Source organism: Schistocerca piceifrons, chromosome 6 (genome assembly GCF_021461385.2).
Source record: "Schistocerca piceifrons isolate TAMUIC-IGC-003096 chromosome 6, iqSchPice1.1, whole genome shotgun sequence".
NCBI lineage: Eukaryota > Metazoa > Arthropoda > Insecta > Orthoptera > Acrididae > Schistocerca > Schistocerca piceifrons.
Genome location: NC_060143.1, coordinates 563,860,400 through 563,878,237, shown reverse-complemented (window position 1 = coordinate 563,878,237; position 17,838 = coordinate 563,860,400).

Genomic DNA, 17,838 nt, shown 5'->3' with positions numbered 1-17,838 from the left:
TTTAAAGAAGAGTGCTGCGGTTGGCTACCGATCCTTTAGTAAGCGCGAGAGTCTAACGGAGATGCTGTACATGTGCTGCAAGAGCGGCACTATGTATTACAGAGAGATTTACCGTTGAGAGTCCGAGAGCGTACCATTCAAGAAGGTCGGACAACTTATTACTTCCTCCCACATACGTGATGCAAAATGACCGCGGCGAGAAAACTAACAGAAAAATGAGCTCATACGGACGTTTAACAGCAGTAGATACGATAGTGGCAGCGGAAGTAGCCTCGAACACAAGCAGCAACGTGAACTGCGGAGTACAGCTGTAGATGACCGGCCACAGGGTGTGCTGACTACGGCCGACGGTCTTCAGCACTTGAGTAGCGCTCTTCACTGTTCCGAGGAGTTTGCCGGACTTCCGCAGCTGAACTGCTGAACACCGCTTTCCCTCTGACACTGGAACAATTACTGGGATCAGAGGAGTGCCAAGAACGGCTGAGGGCCGGTCGAGATCTGTGGGCGTCACCAGCAACGCTGGGCGGTCAGCTCGTGCTCAGTGGGAGCACTGCCATCCGTGGCAGGCGGGTGGGTGCGTTAAGCTGAGCGGGGAGTGTTCTGTGTGCCGGCACAGGGATACACTATTATCATCGTACAAACATGGCATTTATTTTCTTATTTGTTGCAAGAACCTTGTCGTCCTCCGTCTATGTACGAAAGGACTCTGAAACCTGGTGGTAGTCCAGGGAAGGCAGGATTCGGTTACGATTGTGAACGGGGCCGTAGTCAGTTACTACTGGTTGCCTTCTACAGTTGCACACAGTTTATTATAAACCAACAATTCCAGTCTCAACAATAAATAAAAATACCACTCGTTATTAATGAAGGAATAAACAACTGTGCAAATAATAGTGTTTTCAGTGAGTTACAATTTAGCAGGTCACCATTAAACATAGACACAGCAGATAATGTTTTACAAGCAAGCCACTGTCATCTGTGCAGAAGGCCTTACACGCCAGGAATGGCAATAAATTAAGATTTGTTTAAAACTTGCTGCAACTTACAAATTACAGGTACTGAAATATTAAAGGGAAGTCGCCACAAACACAGCAAAAGGCATCAGACGAATGGCAGTAAATAATATCTTAAGGCTTTCTGCTAAAATACAAATACTAAATTAGATTTTTAAGGCAAATGACCACAATCATCGCTGACGGCCTTACACGCTAGGAACGGCAATAATATAACAAATTTAGAAACCTGCTGTAAAACAGCAAATACAATAGCAACGGTTAATTAAAAAGTAAGCAACTGATCACCAAACGGTTGAAATAAGATGATGGTAGACTTTGTAACACAACCCTTAACATCCACTGAACACTACACTGTTAGATTTATTCCAGTAGGCACCCAGAACTATGAACTAGACATATGAAACCTTTAAATGTAGGCATTACAACGGTCAGTAATAAATAATACAATAATAAAACACAAGGACCAGTATATAAGTTCCTTAATGGGTGCTGAGGCACATTATACCCGCAGAAGGCGTGGGCTGAAGGAGCGTTACGCTGAACTACTGGCCATCAGACCTCCTTTTAGGAAACACATGTCTTACAAGAACCCAGGGGCCGCAGATGCTGCTCCACGAATCGACCTCTGAGAAGGTGCGGCAACAAACACTTTCGCGAGCGATGAGATGGGTAGCCAAGAGTAGTATTCACTTCACAAGATGGTAACTCAGACTAGTGGCAGTCTAACGAATGGCTAATGATAATCTTGCTGAAGCTACCTGACGTCCGATAAACCAAATGCAATGATGGAACAATACGCCAGAATACTGTGTTTAGAGCGCCCAGACTCTGTGTGCAATTTACACGTTTTGTTCACGTGGACCGTACTGGCTCGTGCACCTTAACTACGGAATAAGTTTTCAATTGCTGGGCCACTTCACTCCCACAATGTAACGCACCTGTTATCCATACCGCAGCAGAATATTGTCTGCAAGAAGAACGAAACATGCATTCTTTTCTGACAATGAGCCACTCTTGCTGCTTTATAGTCTTAGTGTTGAAGAGACTGTGTAACTTATATTTTGAAGTACACAAGTACTATGACCAACCGTGGATTCTATTAATGACCAACAATAGGTCATGTAATGAAATGAGTAATGAAATGACATACAAGATAGGAATACTGTGCCTCAAAGAACTGCTTTGGAGTGAAACATAACAATTGCTTTTTGGAAACGATATCTATGTGTAAAGTAAATTAGTTAATATGACTCTTGTCGCCTTGGAACTATAATAGTATTATGAAGAATAACAATTCTGCTAGTTATCTCTGCAGCATTTTAGTGTTCAATCTAAAAGAGAAGTATTATGCAGAAGCCTGGAAAGAAGCTAAATAGTAAAGGTAGGAGAAAATAACGGAAAAGAGAGCAGGAATCTCTGGTTAACTCCCTGTCTCAGCCGCTGGCGGGTGTGGCCCGAGAAAATATATCGAATCCACACTCCACACTGTAACGGGGCATCCTTGTCTAGCATCATTTTTTCTCAACAGTAGTTCTCGATACCACTATTATTTTTCGAATTTTGAACAGGTCAGTATTATCTAAGTTGCTTTTCTGAAAACTTTCGCATAATTTGTTACACATTATATTTCTAACTAAAATTTATAAAAAGTAATTACTTTATAAAATATTTTAGTTTCGATGTACAGTTAAAATTATTTTTCTATAAATACACTCCTGGAAATTGAAATAAGAACACCGTAAAATCATTGTCCCAGGAAGGGGAAACGTTATTGATACATTCCTGGGGTCAGATACATCACATGATCACACTGACAGAACCACAGGCACATAGACACAGGCAACAGAGCATGCACAATGTCGGCACTAGTACAGTGTATATCCACCTTTCGCAGCAATGCAGGCTGCTATTCTCCCATGAAGACGATCGTAGAGATGCTGGATGTAGTCCTGTGGAACGGCTTGCCATGCCATTTCCACCTGGCGCCTCAGTTGGACCAGCGTTCGTGCTGGACGTGCAGACCGCATGAGACGACGCTTCATCCAGTCCCAAACATGCTCAATGGGGGACAGATCCGGAGATCTTGCTGGCCAGGGTAGTTGACTTACACCTTCTAGAGCACGTTGGGTGGCACGGCATACATGCAGACGTGCATTGTCCTGTTGGAACAGCAAGTTCCCTTGCCGGTCTAGGAATGGTAGAACGATGGGTTCGATGACGGTTTGGATGTACCGTGCACTATTCAGTGTCCCCTCGACGATCACCAGTGGTGTACGGCCAGTGTAGGAGATCGCTCCCCACACCATGATGCCGGGTGTTGGCCCTGTGTGCCTCGGTCGTATGCAGTCCTGATTGTGGCGCTCACCTGCACGGCGCCAAACACGCATACGACCATCATTGGCACCAAGGCAGAAGCGACTCTCATCGCTGAAGACGACACGTCTCCATTCGTCCCTCCATTCACGCCTGTCGCGACACCACTGGAGGCGGGCTGCACGATGTTGGGGCGTGAGCGGAAGACGGCCAAACGGTGTGCTGGACCGTAGTCCAGCTTCATGGAGACGGTTGCGAATCGTCCTCGCCGATACCCCAGGAGCAACAGTGTCCCTAATTTGCTGGGAAGTGGCGGTGCGGTCCCCTACGGCACTGCGTAGGATCCTACGGTCTTGGCGTGCATCCGTGCGTCGCTGCGGTCCGGTCCCAGGTCGACGGGCACGTGCACCTTCCGCCGACCACTGGCGACAACATCGATGTACTGTGGAGACCTCACGCCCCACGTGTTGAGCAATTCGGCGGTACGTCCACCCGGCCTCCCGCATGCCCACTATACGCCCTCGCTCAAAGTCCGTCAACTGCACATACGATTCACGTCCACGCTGTCGCGGCATGCTACCAGTGTTAAAGACTGCGATGGAGCTCCGTATGCCACGGCAAACTGGCTGACACTGACGGCGGCGGTGCACAAATGCTGCGCAGCTAGCGCCATTTGACGGCCAACACCGCGGTTCCTGGTGTGTCCGCTGTGCCGTGCGTGTGATCATTGCTTGTACAGCCCTCTCGCAGTGTCCGGAGCAAGTATGGTGGGTCTGACACACCGGTGTCAATGTGTTCTTTTTTCCATTTCCAGGAGTGTATTTGAAACTACGAATTAACTGTACACTTAAAATTTCTGTCATTAATTACGAAAGCCTGTACTGTTTACTATTTTTATTTCTGGATTCATTTATGAAATAATAATCGTAATTAATAATGTAACGCAAACTACTTGGTAGTCATTGTTAAGAAAGTTATAAACCCTCTGGAGTGTAGTAATTTCCTCAGAGTGCGAGAGTCGTAAGCGTGCTTCTGATATGATCGGACGTATTTTTGTGTAATAGGTGCGAACAATGTAAACTCGGCTTCGTTAACGTGAAAAATCAAACTACTGTATGATATACTAAAACATGAGGAAACCAGTGGAAAACATGTTTACGTAAGAAATTCTGCAATAATAATCTCCCAACTTATTTAGTTTAAACCAACCGCTAGATTTTCAGCTTCAAGAGTCACACCCCTAGATAGGAAGAACTGGAGCCATCTCAACATGACAAGCTAAGTAAACTTGAAAGTTTGTTGTAATCATCGCTCGTCTCAAATCTTCATAAAAGACTTTGCGACTTTGCATATTAATTAATTGGAGTGAGGATTGTTTAATGTGGACAGCCGATGTAAGAAGGAAGGAGGGGGCAGATTACAACACATAGAGTTATATCTTCAGTTACTAGGCTCTGCTCCGCCTTCACGCGGTACTTCAGTTGTAGTTCATGTTCTTTGCTCCCTTTCCGAGGCGACTGTTAGTGTTAACTGGGGGATATCATGCTACACTACAGTGCTACAACTCTGTATTATAACAGTAACACAAATAGAATGCCATGAGTTGTTCAAACCTAAAAGTTTTACCTCTGACAGATGAGGTAACAGCACTTCGTTTTTCTGTGGTTCAGGCAATATTGTGCGTTGACTAGAATGTGGGCAGTCAGCCATAGAAATATGATATCCACATCCGTTGTTTCGACACATTTCACTATAGTTTCACTGCCTGACTCTGCCTCTAATGTATTTCGTCACTGTAGTTTCTTACTTCGTATACACTTCTGACACCGTCTTCGTGGAGGTGATCAATAGTATTATGGACAATGAAAAAATTTTCACTTGCCAAAATCACTAAAACTATTTATTCACATAGATGCCCGGTTTCTGCAGTTCTGTGTTGCCGTCTTCGGATCTGCAAAATATGGGACCGAAACAACTGGGATGCAGCAACTGACATAACAGTACACACAGTAAATCGAAAATTTACAGTACATGCAATTGCAACATACCTATGTTTACATCATTACACAATTTCCTCCTTCAGTACAGCAAGTTTTGTTTACACTATATGTCCTTGTTACAAGTGCTCACATTACTCACCACTTTCTAACAGATCCCTACATGAACATCCTTAGTGGTGCATAAGTACGTCAGTTGGCGCAGTGGTAATACAGATAGATAATATCATCTTAAATTTGATCAAGACACGGATCTACTATTCCATTCAATTACGTATACCTAAATTATTATCATAACGTAGAAGCCAATTCAGTATTCTACATTAAAAAAACAAAAACTATTAGTAGAACATTGTGGAACATTCATCAAACGTAATTTATACATAAACTTTTAGATATCGTTGTACGAATTTTTTTAAAATATGTTATAAACATTCTTAATAATTCTTTACCTCATTTTCGTTTACATAAAGTTACAACAAAAATGACAACACACAACCACTTAAAAGCTTCCTGTGTACATCTACTGGTACCATATATAGGTTGACTTACATCCAGTAACAGCGTTTTCGTTTGCGTTGGAAAGAAAACCGATTTTGTGACGTATTACAAGTTCCTAATCAGGGGCGACTTACTTACTTTGACCTGAGTGCTTCGGTAGTTAGGTTTTTTAATGTCTGCGTATTATTAGACACAGTTCCTGCGTTTTCGTCAGGGTCTACAGTACAGTTGCGCAGCACTTGCCGATAGTTCGTTTATCTGCATAGTTTAGTTTTCCACTGTCTTTAGTATGGACAGGGACTGCGATTGTTGCGTCCGGAAGCGAGCCGAGTTGGTGACACTTCGCTCTCAACTTCAGGCTGCGATGGCTTTGGTTACACAGCTTGACGCTGCAGTTGATGGGTACCACTGTTGTGGGCAGCCGTGGTGAGACAACGGACGTCCAGCACGTCAGAGTCCTCCGATCAATCCCCACCGGTGGCCCACTCGGTTACTGCTCGCACTGAGGTTGATCCCTATCTGTGGTCGAGTGGCAGGTCGCCACGGTGCGAAGCAGGCGGCGAAAGACTTCCCAGGCGGCCGTACGTAAGGCCTCCCCGGTTTGTCTGACAAACAGGTTCCAGGTGCTGTCTGTGGCTGACACTGTCGCTGAACCAGATGCTATCGTCTGTCCTGTTTCAGAGGAAGCCACTCAGCCTGTAAGATCTGGGCAATCACAGAGGGTGGGATTATTGCTAGTTGGGAGATCCAATGTTAGGCGGGTTATGGGGCCCCTTAGGGACTTGGCTGACAAGAAGGAAAGAAAACCAATGTGCACTTCCTGTGCATACCGGGTGGAGTCATTCCAGATGTGGAAAGGGTCCTCCCGGATGCCATGAAGTGCACAGGGTGCAGCCAACTGCAGGCGGTTGCTCACGTCGGTACCAATGATGTGTGTCACTTTGAATCTGAAGAGATTTTCTCTGGTTTCGAGCGGCTAGCAGAAGTGGTAAAGGCTGCCAGTCTTCCTTGTAAGATGAAAGCAGAGCTGACCATTTGCAGCATAGTCGACAGGACCGAATGCAGACCTCTGGTACTGAGCCGAGTGGGGGTCTGAATCAGAGGCTCAGACGGTTCTGCTACCGTGTAGGCTGAAAATTCCTCGACTTGCGCCAAAGGGTTGGGTTTCGGGTTCCACTGAATACGTCAGGTATCACAATACGCAGGAGGTGGCTACACGGGTAACAGGGGCTGTGTGGCGTGGACTGGGCGTTTCTTTTTAGGTCAGAGGGTCTCGGGAAAGCACAAGAAGGGCTTCAGTCACAAAGGGTGCAGGCCGAACACAGGAAGAAATTAGATACAAGAAACATTGGTATAAAAGTTGTAAATTGTCGTTGCTGCGTTGGGAAAGTATCAGAGCTCCAAGAACTAATAGAAAGCACTGATGCTCAAATGGCTATAGGCACTGAAAGCTGGCTAAAGCCGGATATAAGCTCAGCCGAAATTTTTGCGAAGAACCTAACGGTTTACCGAAAGGATAGGCTATAAACGGTTGGCGGTGCCGTGTTTGTTGCTGTTAGAAGTAGTTTAACATGTCGCGAAATTGAAGTAGATACTTCCTGTGAGTTAGTATGGGCAGAGGTCATTGTTGGCAACCGGAATAAAATAATAAAGTATCCTTTTACCGACCTCCCAATTCAGATGATACAGTTGCTGAAAAGTTCAAAGAAAACTTGAGTCTGATTTCAAACACATACCCGACTCAACGATATCAGTTGGTGGTGACTTTAATTTACTCTCGATATGTTGGCGAAAATACATGTTTAATTTCGGAGGTACGCATAAAATATCATCCGAAATTAAGCTAAACGCATTCTCCGAGAATTATTTCGAGTAGTTAGTTCATGAGCCACGCGAATAGTAAACGGTTGTGAAAACACACTTGACCTCTTAGCAACAAATAATCCTGAGTTAATAATAAGCATCAAAACCGATACAGGGATTAATGGACACAGCGTTGTATTAGCGAGACTGAATATTGTAATCCCCAAATCCTCCAACAACAAGGGAAAAATATACCTATTCAAGAAATCAGATAAAAATTCACTTGACACCTTGCTGACAGACAATCTCCACTCGTTCCAAGTTAATAAGTGTAGGCCGGATGTAACTCGAATTCATAGAAATAGCATCGGCAGCAATTGGGATATTTATACCAAGTAAATTAACAAACGACGGAGCTGATCTTCCTTGCTACACAAAACGGGTTAGAACTCTTGCAGAAACAACGAAACAAAGATGCTAAATTTAAACAGACGCAAAATCCCCAAGATTGGCGATCTTTTACAGACGCGTGGACTTCAATGCGAGATGCTTATAACAGTTTCCACAACGAAACTTTGACTCGAAACCTGGCAGAAAATCCAAAGAGATTCTGGTCGTATGTGAAGTATGTTAGCGGCAAGAAATAATCAATGCCTTCTCTGCGCCGTAGCAATGGAGATACTATCGGAGACAGTGCTGCCAAAGCAGAGTTACTAAACACAGAATTCCGAAATTCCTTCACAAAAGAAGACGAAGTAAATATTCCAGAATTCGAATCGAGAACAGCTGCCAACATGAGTAACGTGGAAGTAGATATCCTCGGAGTAGCGAAGCAACTTAATTCACTTAATAAAAGCAAGTCTTCTGGTCCAGACTGTATACCAATTTGGTTCCTTTCGGAGTATGCTGATGCGTTAGCTATATACCTAACAATCATACACAACGGACCCACAGACTGGAAAGTTTCACAGCTCACACCAATATTCACTAAATTACAGGCCCATATCGTTAACGTCGATATGCAGCAGGACTTTGGAACATATATTGTATTCCAATATTATGAATTACCTCGAATAAAACTGCCTATTGACACACAGTCAACATGGGTTTAGATAAAAAAAATGGTTCAAATGGCTCTGAGCACTATGGGACTTAACTGCTGTGCTCATCAGTCCCCTGGAACTTAGAACTTCTTAAACCTAACTAACCTAAGGACATCACACACATCCATGTCCGAGGCAGGATTCGAACCTGCGACCGTAGCGGTCACGCGGCTCCAGACTGTAGCGCCTAGAACCGCACGGCCACTCCTTCCGGCTGGGTTTAGATCGTTTGTGTGAAACACAACTACCTCTTTATTCACATGAATTGTTGAGTGCTATTGACAATGGATTTCAGATCGATTTCGTATTTCTGAATTTCCGGAAGGCTTTTGACTCGGTACCACACAGGCGACATGTAGTGAAATTGCGTGCTTATGGAATATCGTCTCAGTTATGTGACTGGATTTGTGATTTCCTGTCAAAGAGGTCATAGTTCGTAGTAACTGACGGAAAGTCATCCAGTAAAACAGAAGTGATTTCAGGCGTTTCCCAAGGTAGTGTTATAGGTCCTTTGCTGTTCCTAATTTACATAAACGATTTGGGAGACAATCTTAACAGCCGTCTTATATTGTTTGCAGATGACGCTGTCGTTTATCGACTAATAAAGTGATCAGAAGATAAAAACAAATTGCAAAGCGATTTAGAAAAGATATGTGAATGGTGCGAAAACTGGGAGTTGACCCTAAACAGCGAAAAGTGTGAGGTCATCCACATGACTGCTAAAAGGAATTCGTTAAACTTTGGTTACACGATAAATCAGTCTAATCTGAAAGCCGTAAATTCAACTACATACCTAGGTATTACAATTACGAACAACTTAAATTGGAAGGAACACATAGAAAATGTTGTGGGGAAGGCCAACTAAAGACTGCGTTTTATTGGCAGGACACTTAGAAAATGTAACATATCTACTAAGGAGACTCTCTATAATACGACTGTCCGTCCTCTTTTAGAATACTGCCGCGTGGCGTGGGATCCTTACCAGATACGACGAACGGAGTACATCTAAAAAGTTCAAAGAAGGGCAGAATCTTTTGTATTATCGTGAAATGTGGGAGAGAGTGTCACAGAAATGATACAGGATTTGGGATGGGCTTCATAAAAAGAAAGGTGTTTTTCGTTGCGGCGGAATCTTCTCACGAACTACGTGAAAACTCTTCCAATGTTTAATATAACCATTGTACGATTATTACAACATGTAGGATTGAAATCACTAAATTGTCTCATGAACTAGCCTTAGCAACTTCTTTCCGAAACACGCTGGAGTTAGTATTGAAAACTCCTCAGAAGTAGCAAAAACAATGGCGGGACCCCTTCCGTCGTAGGTTAGAGTCCTCCCTCGGGCATGGGTGTGTGCGTTGTTCTTAACATAGGTTAGTTTAAGTAGTGTGTAAGTCTAGGGACCGATGACCTCTTCAGTTTGGTCCCTTAAGAACTCACACACCACGCACACACACTCAAGTAGCAAAAACAATTACTTCCAACTCAGAAAGCGTATGGGTAAAGTTATAGATTGGAGAATTTTATGAAAGTATTAAAGATTTAACTAAAGATGTGAGCAGATGTACTTTATCTATTAAAGAAAAACTGGGAAATGAACAATATGTATGAACTTTACGGTCTGTTCAAATTTTACTTAATAAAAGTGCACAAAAAATAACGGTGGAACACGGTAACAAATTTAATGTTCTCCATCCGTAACTTGTTAAACCTGTGACTAAGGAGTAAGAGGATGTGAACACAATTGCAAAATGGGTAGAAAACTTAATAGATGTAGTGTTTAACATTGGTGTACACGTAACATGTGTACTAATTTGACAGATGTGAAGTCAAAGAAGTGATTGCTGATACTGACATTGCTATAGATACAGCGGCCACTAGTAAAAGTAAGGGTATTGCTATAACTGTTAATACTACGAAGTGTTTCAAAATCGAACTCAATGTACCTTTGAGTAACGGAAGAGAGACCGAGAGCTTAAAGAGCATTAATGAGAAATTGTACAATAAGAAAGTTGTCGTAACAGAAGCGGACAAGAGTAATGCAGTTGTATTTATCTATGATCAGGCTTTTATCGAGAAAACCGAGCAATTTTGTGATGAGAAAAATATAATCCAAGTAGATAAAGATTCAATTAAAATGTTAAGTACAGTACTCAGGAATAGAATTGTTAAATACTCTTTCCGGCTTACTGAAAGAGAGAAACATCGCGTAAAGATGACGAATTTCAGCATAAGGAAAATACGTTCTCATGTAAAGACACTTAAATCTAGTAAATCAGTTAGCCTATTGTAGACAACAGGTCGTCATCCAATTATTAATTAAAGACACAAAAATTAAAGAACTCTTTTGTCTTTGCAAATCCGACAAATGTAAAAAATAGTCAAGGACTCGTAATGTAACGAGTAAATTTTCATATAACAAATTTATACCGATGAGGAATGTTATAAAATTATAACAAATAACCTCTTAACCAACCGGAAGTTATGTCAAGAAGAGATTGTCGAACTGACGGAACTGCTTGAAATGTAGTTGTCTTATAATTATATTCAACTCACCAGTAAATACTATCGTCAGTGTGAAGAACTGGCCATAGCCAATAGCTTGGCAAGGAAAATGCCAGATATTTTTTCACAAACAATTTAGAAAAAAATATTTCCAATTGAATAGTGATTTGAAAGAAAAAACATTGTAGTTTATGCGTTCTGTTGACGACATCGTTGTTTAGATACAATTTTATGAAACCGAAGTAGAAGAGAATGTGGCAGCATTAAACAGGAGGCATAGCAAGATCCAGTTTACATTAGAGATAAAGAAGGACAAGGCCATCGACTATTTAAATACAGCTATAAAGAAACAGAATGATAGGTACTATTTCAGCATATTTAGGAAACTTATAAACACATGTATGATTGTAAATGCTGAAGCATGTCATCCAATGCGACATAAGATGATATAGTTTAATACCATGTTACACAGGATTGTAAGATTACCTTTAGATAAAGGAAGTATGTTCAGAGACAGATTAAACTTAAAAACATAGTTGTTGTCAAGGGCTACCATGATCACCTAGAAGGTGACCTGAACCGGAAGATCAATAAAACGTGTAAAAATAATTCATGTAATAGCACTGTAAAACAAAATGATCTAAAATCAAATTTATTTATTGTTTTATATAGAGGAAAAGTGTCATACAGAACAGAAGTTTCAAAAAGACTAACGTTTGGCCTATATTTAATGCTTCTAATACATTAAAATCAAACCTGAGACATAATATTGAGAAAGGTGAAGACAAATAAACAAAGAATTGAAATAAATAATTGTAGCTCCGTCATAAATTTTATTGGGAATAAGTGCAACTTATGACAGAGCTAGAAACATTTGTTTCAATTATAAGACAATTTGCATCCTATTTTTCATCTGCAGCATGCTGCAAGTTCGTAAATATAAAAAGGTTGGAGTATGTAAGTTACATTGTGGCGAGTGCCAAGGGTATTACGTTGGACAAACATGAAGGGCCTTTTTTACAGAATTTGAGGACCGTACCAGTACTTCCAACAAAACTGCTTTTGGAGATCACCTTAGTGACAACAGATATATTATTACAAATGTCAGGCGCAACATGAAAGTCTTACATAAAGCCCCTAAAGGCATGAGATTAGACGTTTCCGAGAGCTGGCAGATATACGGAAATAAAGATCGTCGTCCGTAACATTAGTTGAAGGATCAGTTGGAATCTAGTCGCCAAATGTTTTTTACAATTTTTGATGAGCTATTAGAATTTTATTACGCCAGCGCGTGTCTTAAAACTGACAGTAACTTTGACTATGCATAGACGCAGCATGTCAGAATATTCTTGAACTTCTTTCAATTGCAAGGTGGTAAGAAGAATAATTTCGTTCTACTTAGACCTCGGGTTCGATTGTGCATGTTGCTACGATAACAGCTATCTAGCCTTGACAAGAAGTACCATGTATACACAGACTATAATAGGTACTAGTTTATAATCTGTAATAAGATGATTTAGTGTGTAGTAGATCTCGTTCTACTGGCGGCGATCTAAAATTGTGCAGCTCACAACCTTGCGTATTCAAAAATTTTGCAGGTTGGTTTCGGTTGTATGGCTTTCACATGTACGCTGTTATGTCGTATAGTCCTATAGTAATAGCTGTTAGTGTATCATGAGACGTAGAAAGAAAAACCTAGCCATCAGCCAGACTGTATTTCATGAGAGCATACTTGGCAGCAGTCATGTAAAGAGAATATCACGTAAAGTACTGTTTGTATTACAATAAATATGTTGAATATGAGATCACGGGTTAGTTTAAGAGCAGCTACAAACCTAGGTGTGTTTATAATTTTGTGTTTACATCAAATATGGAAAGAATTTATCTAGACATCTGGAGACGATGTTGTATATGGATGTCAGATTCAGAGTTTTCTCTTAGGCGTCATACGACGCGTTCTCATACGTAACCACATTTATGTATCACATTAGTAAGGCAAATAAATGTTAAACAGATAGATCATGGGTTCAAGAAGACCTGTTACGATTTCAGGTGATAAAGCAGTACATGAAACCTCAAACAATGGAAGAGATTACTCCTAGACATTGGGTGGGCAGATTACACGTAGACACCGGGAAATGATATCTCGCCTAGACATCGAATGAACGACTATAGTAAATAAGCTCGTATTAACAGTATATTTGCTAACAAAATTTTAAAACATTATTTATAGTCCCATTGCGTGATGATTGCTTTTGGTTCCGAGTAATTCGGAACTGAACTGAATAAAATTTATCACTATGATATTATTAGATATAACGTAAATGATGGCACATCGATCATGCTCATCCAGGTAGAATATCTATGAATATAATAAGTATTACAGTCAGGTGTCTATGAATGATTACCAGTATTAGATCATGGGTTATTTTACGAACGTCTGTAATCGAAAGAGGCTAATAATTGTGCGTTTATCATATCAAACAATCCAAGATATTTCACCTGGACATCGAGTCACGATTCTCACCTAGACGCCGAACTACATATTGTTGTACGCAACCTACTACTAACAATATGTTTGCTAATAAAAATGCAAAATATTAGTTGTAGTTCCATTGGTAAATAGGTACAGTGTATGTTTTCCAGACGAAAAATATCATAATGTATTTATTGCACATTTTATTTCCAATAATTGTGGAAGTAATGAAACTAGCTCACATATGGCATTGTAAGACAGACGTGAGAATTTTTAGAAATGTTTTAGATTCATTTTATTTGATTTGCTATTAATAATTATTAAAAAAATTTTACAAATATTTTTAGAGAAAAAGTGTTGTAATGTAATCCTGTATGAAAAAATGCCTTAATGATTTATTTTTAAAATGTTTTTCAAAATACGATCATTTGGACAGTGGTCATATTTTTCACATTAGTAACCTAAAATGAATGTAAGAGTGAGCTGGTAATGCTGGATGATGGGTTCAGTTTAAGAGCGACTGCATTCGCTCATTGTGTAATAACTGTATATTGGTTATGTTAAACACTGAAAGAGTGTTTACCTAGATATGAGGTGATTAGATTGCACATAGGTGAAGAGATTCCACCTAGACCTCGAGTGACATGTTGTCTTGGATAAGCTCATGTAAATATGGTAGTTGACAACAAAAGCACAAACATTAAATAGCTCCATTGTTGGTGCACATACCTTGAATGTATTCTTGATGAAATATTGTATCTATGACTGTATATGTCTAGTTATTTCTGGATGTATTAAAGTCAGCCTACTTAAGATACCATTCGACGCACATACAGAGCTTTTAAGCGGTTGTAGGTTGTCGTACTTGTGATTTTATATAAACGAAAATATGTTAAGGAATTATAAGGAATGTTTACAAAACAATTTTAAAACTTTCCTAAGAAGTTTATGTATAAATTACGTTTCATGAATGTTGCACCTTGTTTTACAGACAGTTTTTTTTTATTGTGGGTAACTGACATGGCTTATATGTTATAAAATAATTCAGGCATATGTAATTACATGGAATAATAGATCCATGCCTTAATCTAATGTGAGATGATAATACGTGGTCGTGCGGTAGCGTTCTCGCTTCCCACGCCCGGGTTCTCGGGTTCGATTCCCGGCGGGGTCAGGGATTTTCTCTGCCTCGTGATGGCTGGGTGTTGTGTGCTGTCCTTAGGTTAGTTAGGTTTAAGTAGTTCTAAGTTCTAGGGGACTTATGACCACAGCATTTGAGTCCCATAGTGCTCACAGCCATTTGAAACATTTGAGATGATAATATGGATTTGTAATAACACTATGCTATCTGATGTACTTATGTATCAAATGGCTCTGAGCAATATGGGACTTAACATCTTAGGTCATCAGTCCCCTAGAACTTAGAACTACTTAAACCTAACTAACCTAAGGACATCACACACATCCATGCCCGAGGCAGGATTCAAACCTGCGACCGTAGCAGTCGCGCGGTTCCGGACTGAGTGCCTAGAACCGCGAGACCACCGCGGCCGGCTACTTATGTATCACTATGAATGTTTACACTGGAATCTGTCAGTTGTACAGTGGTAATGAATGTGAGGACTTGTTTTCGGCGCAGTGCGTGCATTTTAAAATTGACATGCTGACTTCTAGTCTAGCTCATGATACTGTACTGAAGCAGGAGATAGTGTACAGATGAAACCATAGGTATATCGCTGTTGCATGTACTACAATTTTCGGATACAATTACGTGTGCTTTTATGTTAGTTGCAGTTTCCTAGCAGTTGTAGTCCCATTTTTTCCAGACCCGAAGATGGCAACTGCGAACAGCCTAAACCGGTCATCTATATAAGTAAATGATTACACCGACTTGGCACTTGAAAATTTGTTGAGTGTTCTTAGTCCGTGTTTAGCACATGCGAGATCCTGGGAAGTCCGCAACGTACCTTTCATTATGTTGTGCTAGCAATCTAAAATTATGTTGGGTATGTCATGAATAAACCAACGACGTGACACCACGCTGTACACTCCTGATGATGATCACCTAGACTAAACAGAAACACTTCAGACGCAACTCTCATAAACTACGTGCAAAGGAGTCATAGTGCATGGAGCAAAAGAAAGCTTTCCGAACAGGCGCTGTACCGTACCTGTCGGGGTGATCCAGTCATCGATGCTATGAGACACAGTCATACTTTATTGCTCAAATTTAAAAGTGGTAATAGACGAGCATGTCACAATTGCAGGGGCATCTCTCCACCAATTTCGTGCTCTAATTTATGTGAAGTAAGTATCACAAACGAAAACTTGCTACACTCTGAATCTTGAAACTTTCGTTGAGCTCGATATTCTAGTCTGGGGGAGTTGGAATGTAACTCCTGCTAACGGTTTTAAGACAGGGTATATTTCGGGACAGATGGTCGTTATAACACTCCAAAACACGAAAATAATTTTTATTTGTATCAGTACCGTAAATCGGAGAAATAAAACAATTAGTTATTTCCACCCACTGCAGATTTCCTTAGGTTGGATACACGTTTCTATCAGAGGTGTATTCGGATTGCATCTCTTTCGCTAAATTTTACTCTATCGCGAGGTAATCAGATTCGGAGTGAAATTTAATTCTTGTTATTTTGACTAAAATTAATTTTCCTCTCATTCAGGCAGAAAAATGAGACACGTATTGTTGGATCCTATTTGGAGACTATGTTTCTCTGTGTGTTTTTACAGATAAAAACATCTCGAAAATCACTACGTAACTAATGCGGGATTCTTTGTCTCTTCCACTCTGTGTCTCTGTTCCTCGAAGGTTCGCATATTTTCTACCTGTTGCGCTAAGCCTTCAAAGTGTGCCGGATGTGTTCGCTGTAGAAGCAGGGGAATGTTCTACACTCAGCACAAACATTTCAACATATCCCCCCACCCCTTCTCACCGTCTCATCCACATAGCAGCGGAAAGGAAATTTAATTTCCTAAAGACGTTTCTCTTGGCAGTTAATTTAGGTGCATAAAATCTATGGGAGAAAAACTAATACTTACCAGCGTATATGTAACACAATAGGGGGATCTCTTAGGGGTAAAACAAGTAAAGAGTAACAACTGAAATTTTATAAAGTTGCAGCAGTTCCTGCTTTCCAGAATGAGATTTTCACTCTGCAGCGGAGTGAGCGCTGATAAAAAAACTTCCTGGCAGATTAAAACTGTGTGCCCGACCAATACTCGAACTCAGGACCTTTGCGTTTCGTGGGGAAGTGCTCTACCACCAGAGCTACCGAAGCACGACTCACACCCGGTCCGCACAGCTCTACTTCTGCCAGTATCTCGTCTCCTACCCTCCAAACTTTACAGAAGCTCTCCAGCGAACCATGCATAACTAGCACTCCTGAAAGAAAGGATACAGCGGAGACATGGCTTAGCCACAGCCTGGGGGATGTTTCCAGAATGAGATTTTCACTCTGCAGCGGAGTGTGCGCTGATATGAAACTTCCTGGCACATTAAAACTGTGTGCCCGACCGAGACTCGAACTCGGGACCTTTGCCTTTCGCGGGCAAGTGCTCTACCATCTGAGCTACCGAAGCACGACTCACGCCCGGTCCTCACAGCTTCTGCCAGTATCTCGTCTCCTACCCTCCAAACTTTACAGAAGCTCTCCTGCGAACCATGCAGAGTGAAAATCTCATTCTGGAAACATCCCCCAGGCTGTGGCTAAGCCATGTCTCCGCTGTATCCTTTCTTTCAGGAGTGCTAGTTCTGCATGGTTCGCAGGAGATCTTCTGTAAAGTTTGGAAGGTAGGAGACGAGATACTGGTAAAGATAAAGCTGTGAGGACCGGCAGTGAGTCGTGTTTCGGTAGCTCAGATGGCAGAGCACTTGCCCGCGAAAGGCGAAGGTCCCGAGTTCGAGTCTCGGTCGGTCACACAGTTTTAATCTGCTAGGAAATTTCAGTTCCTGCTTTGTAATTTGGGGCAAAAAATTTGACGTTGAGAAATAAAAATTTACGTCAGTTAGGAGCATCAGATATGCAAATATGAGCCGAAGTAAAAAGGGGAGAATTACTGACCCAACCAGTAACTCAAAAAGGCAATCCAGTCAAAGAAAAATG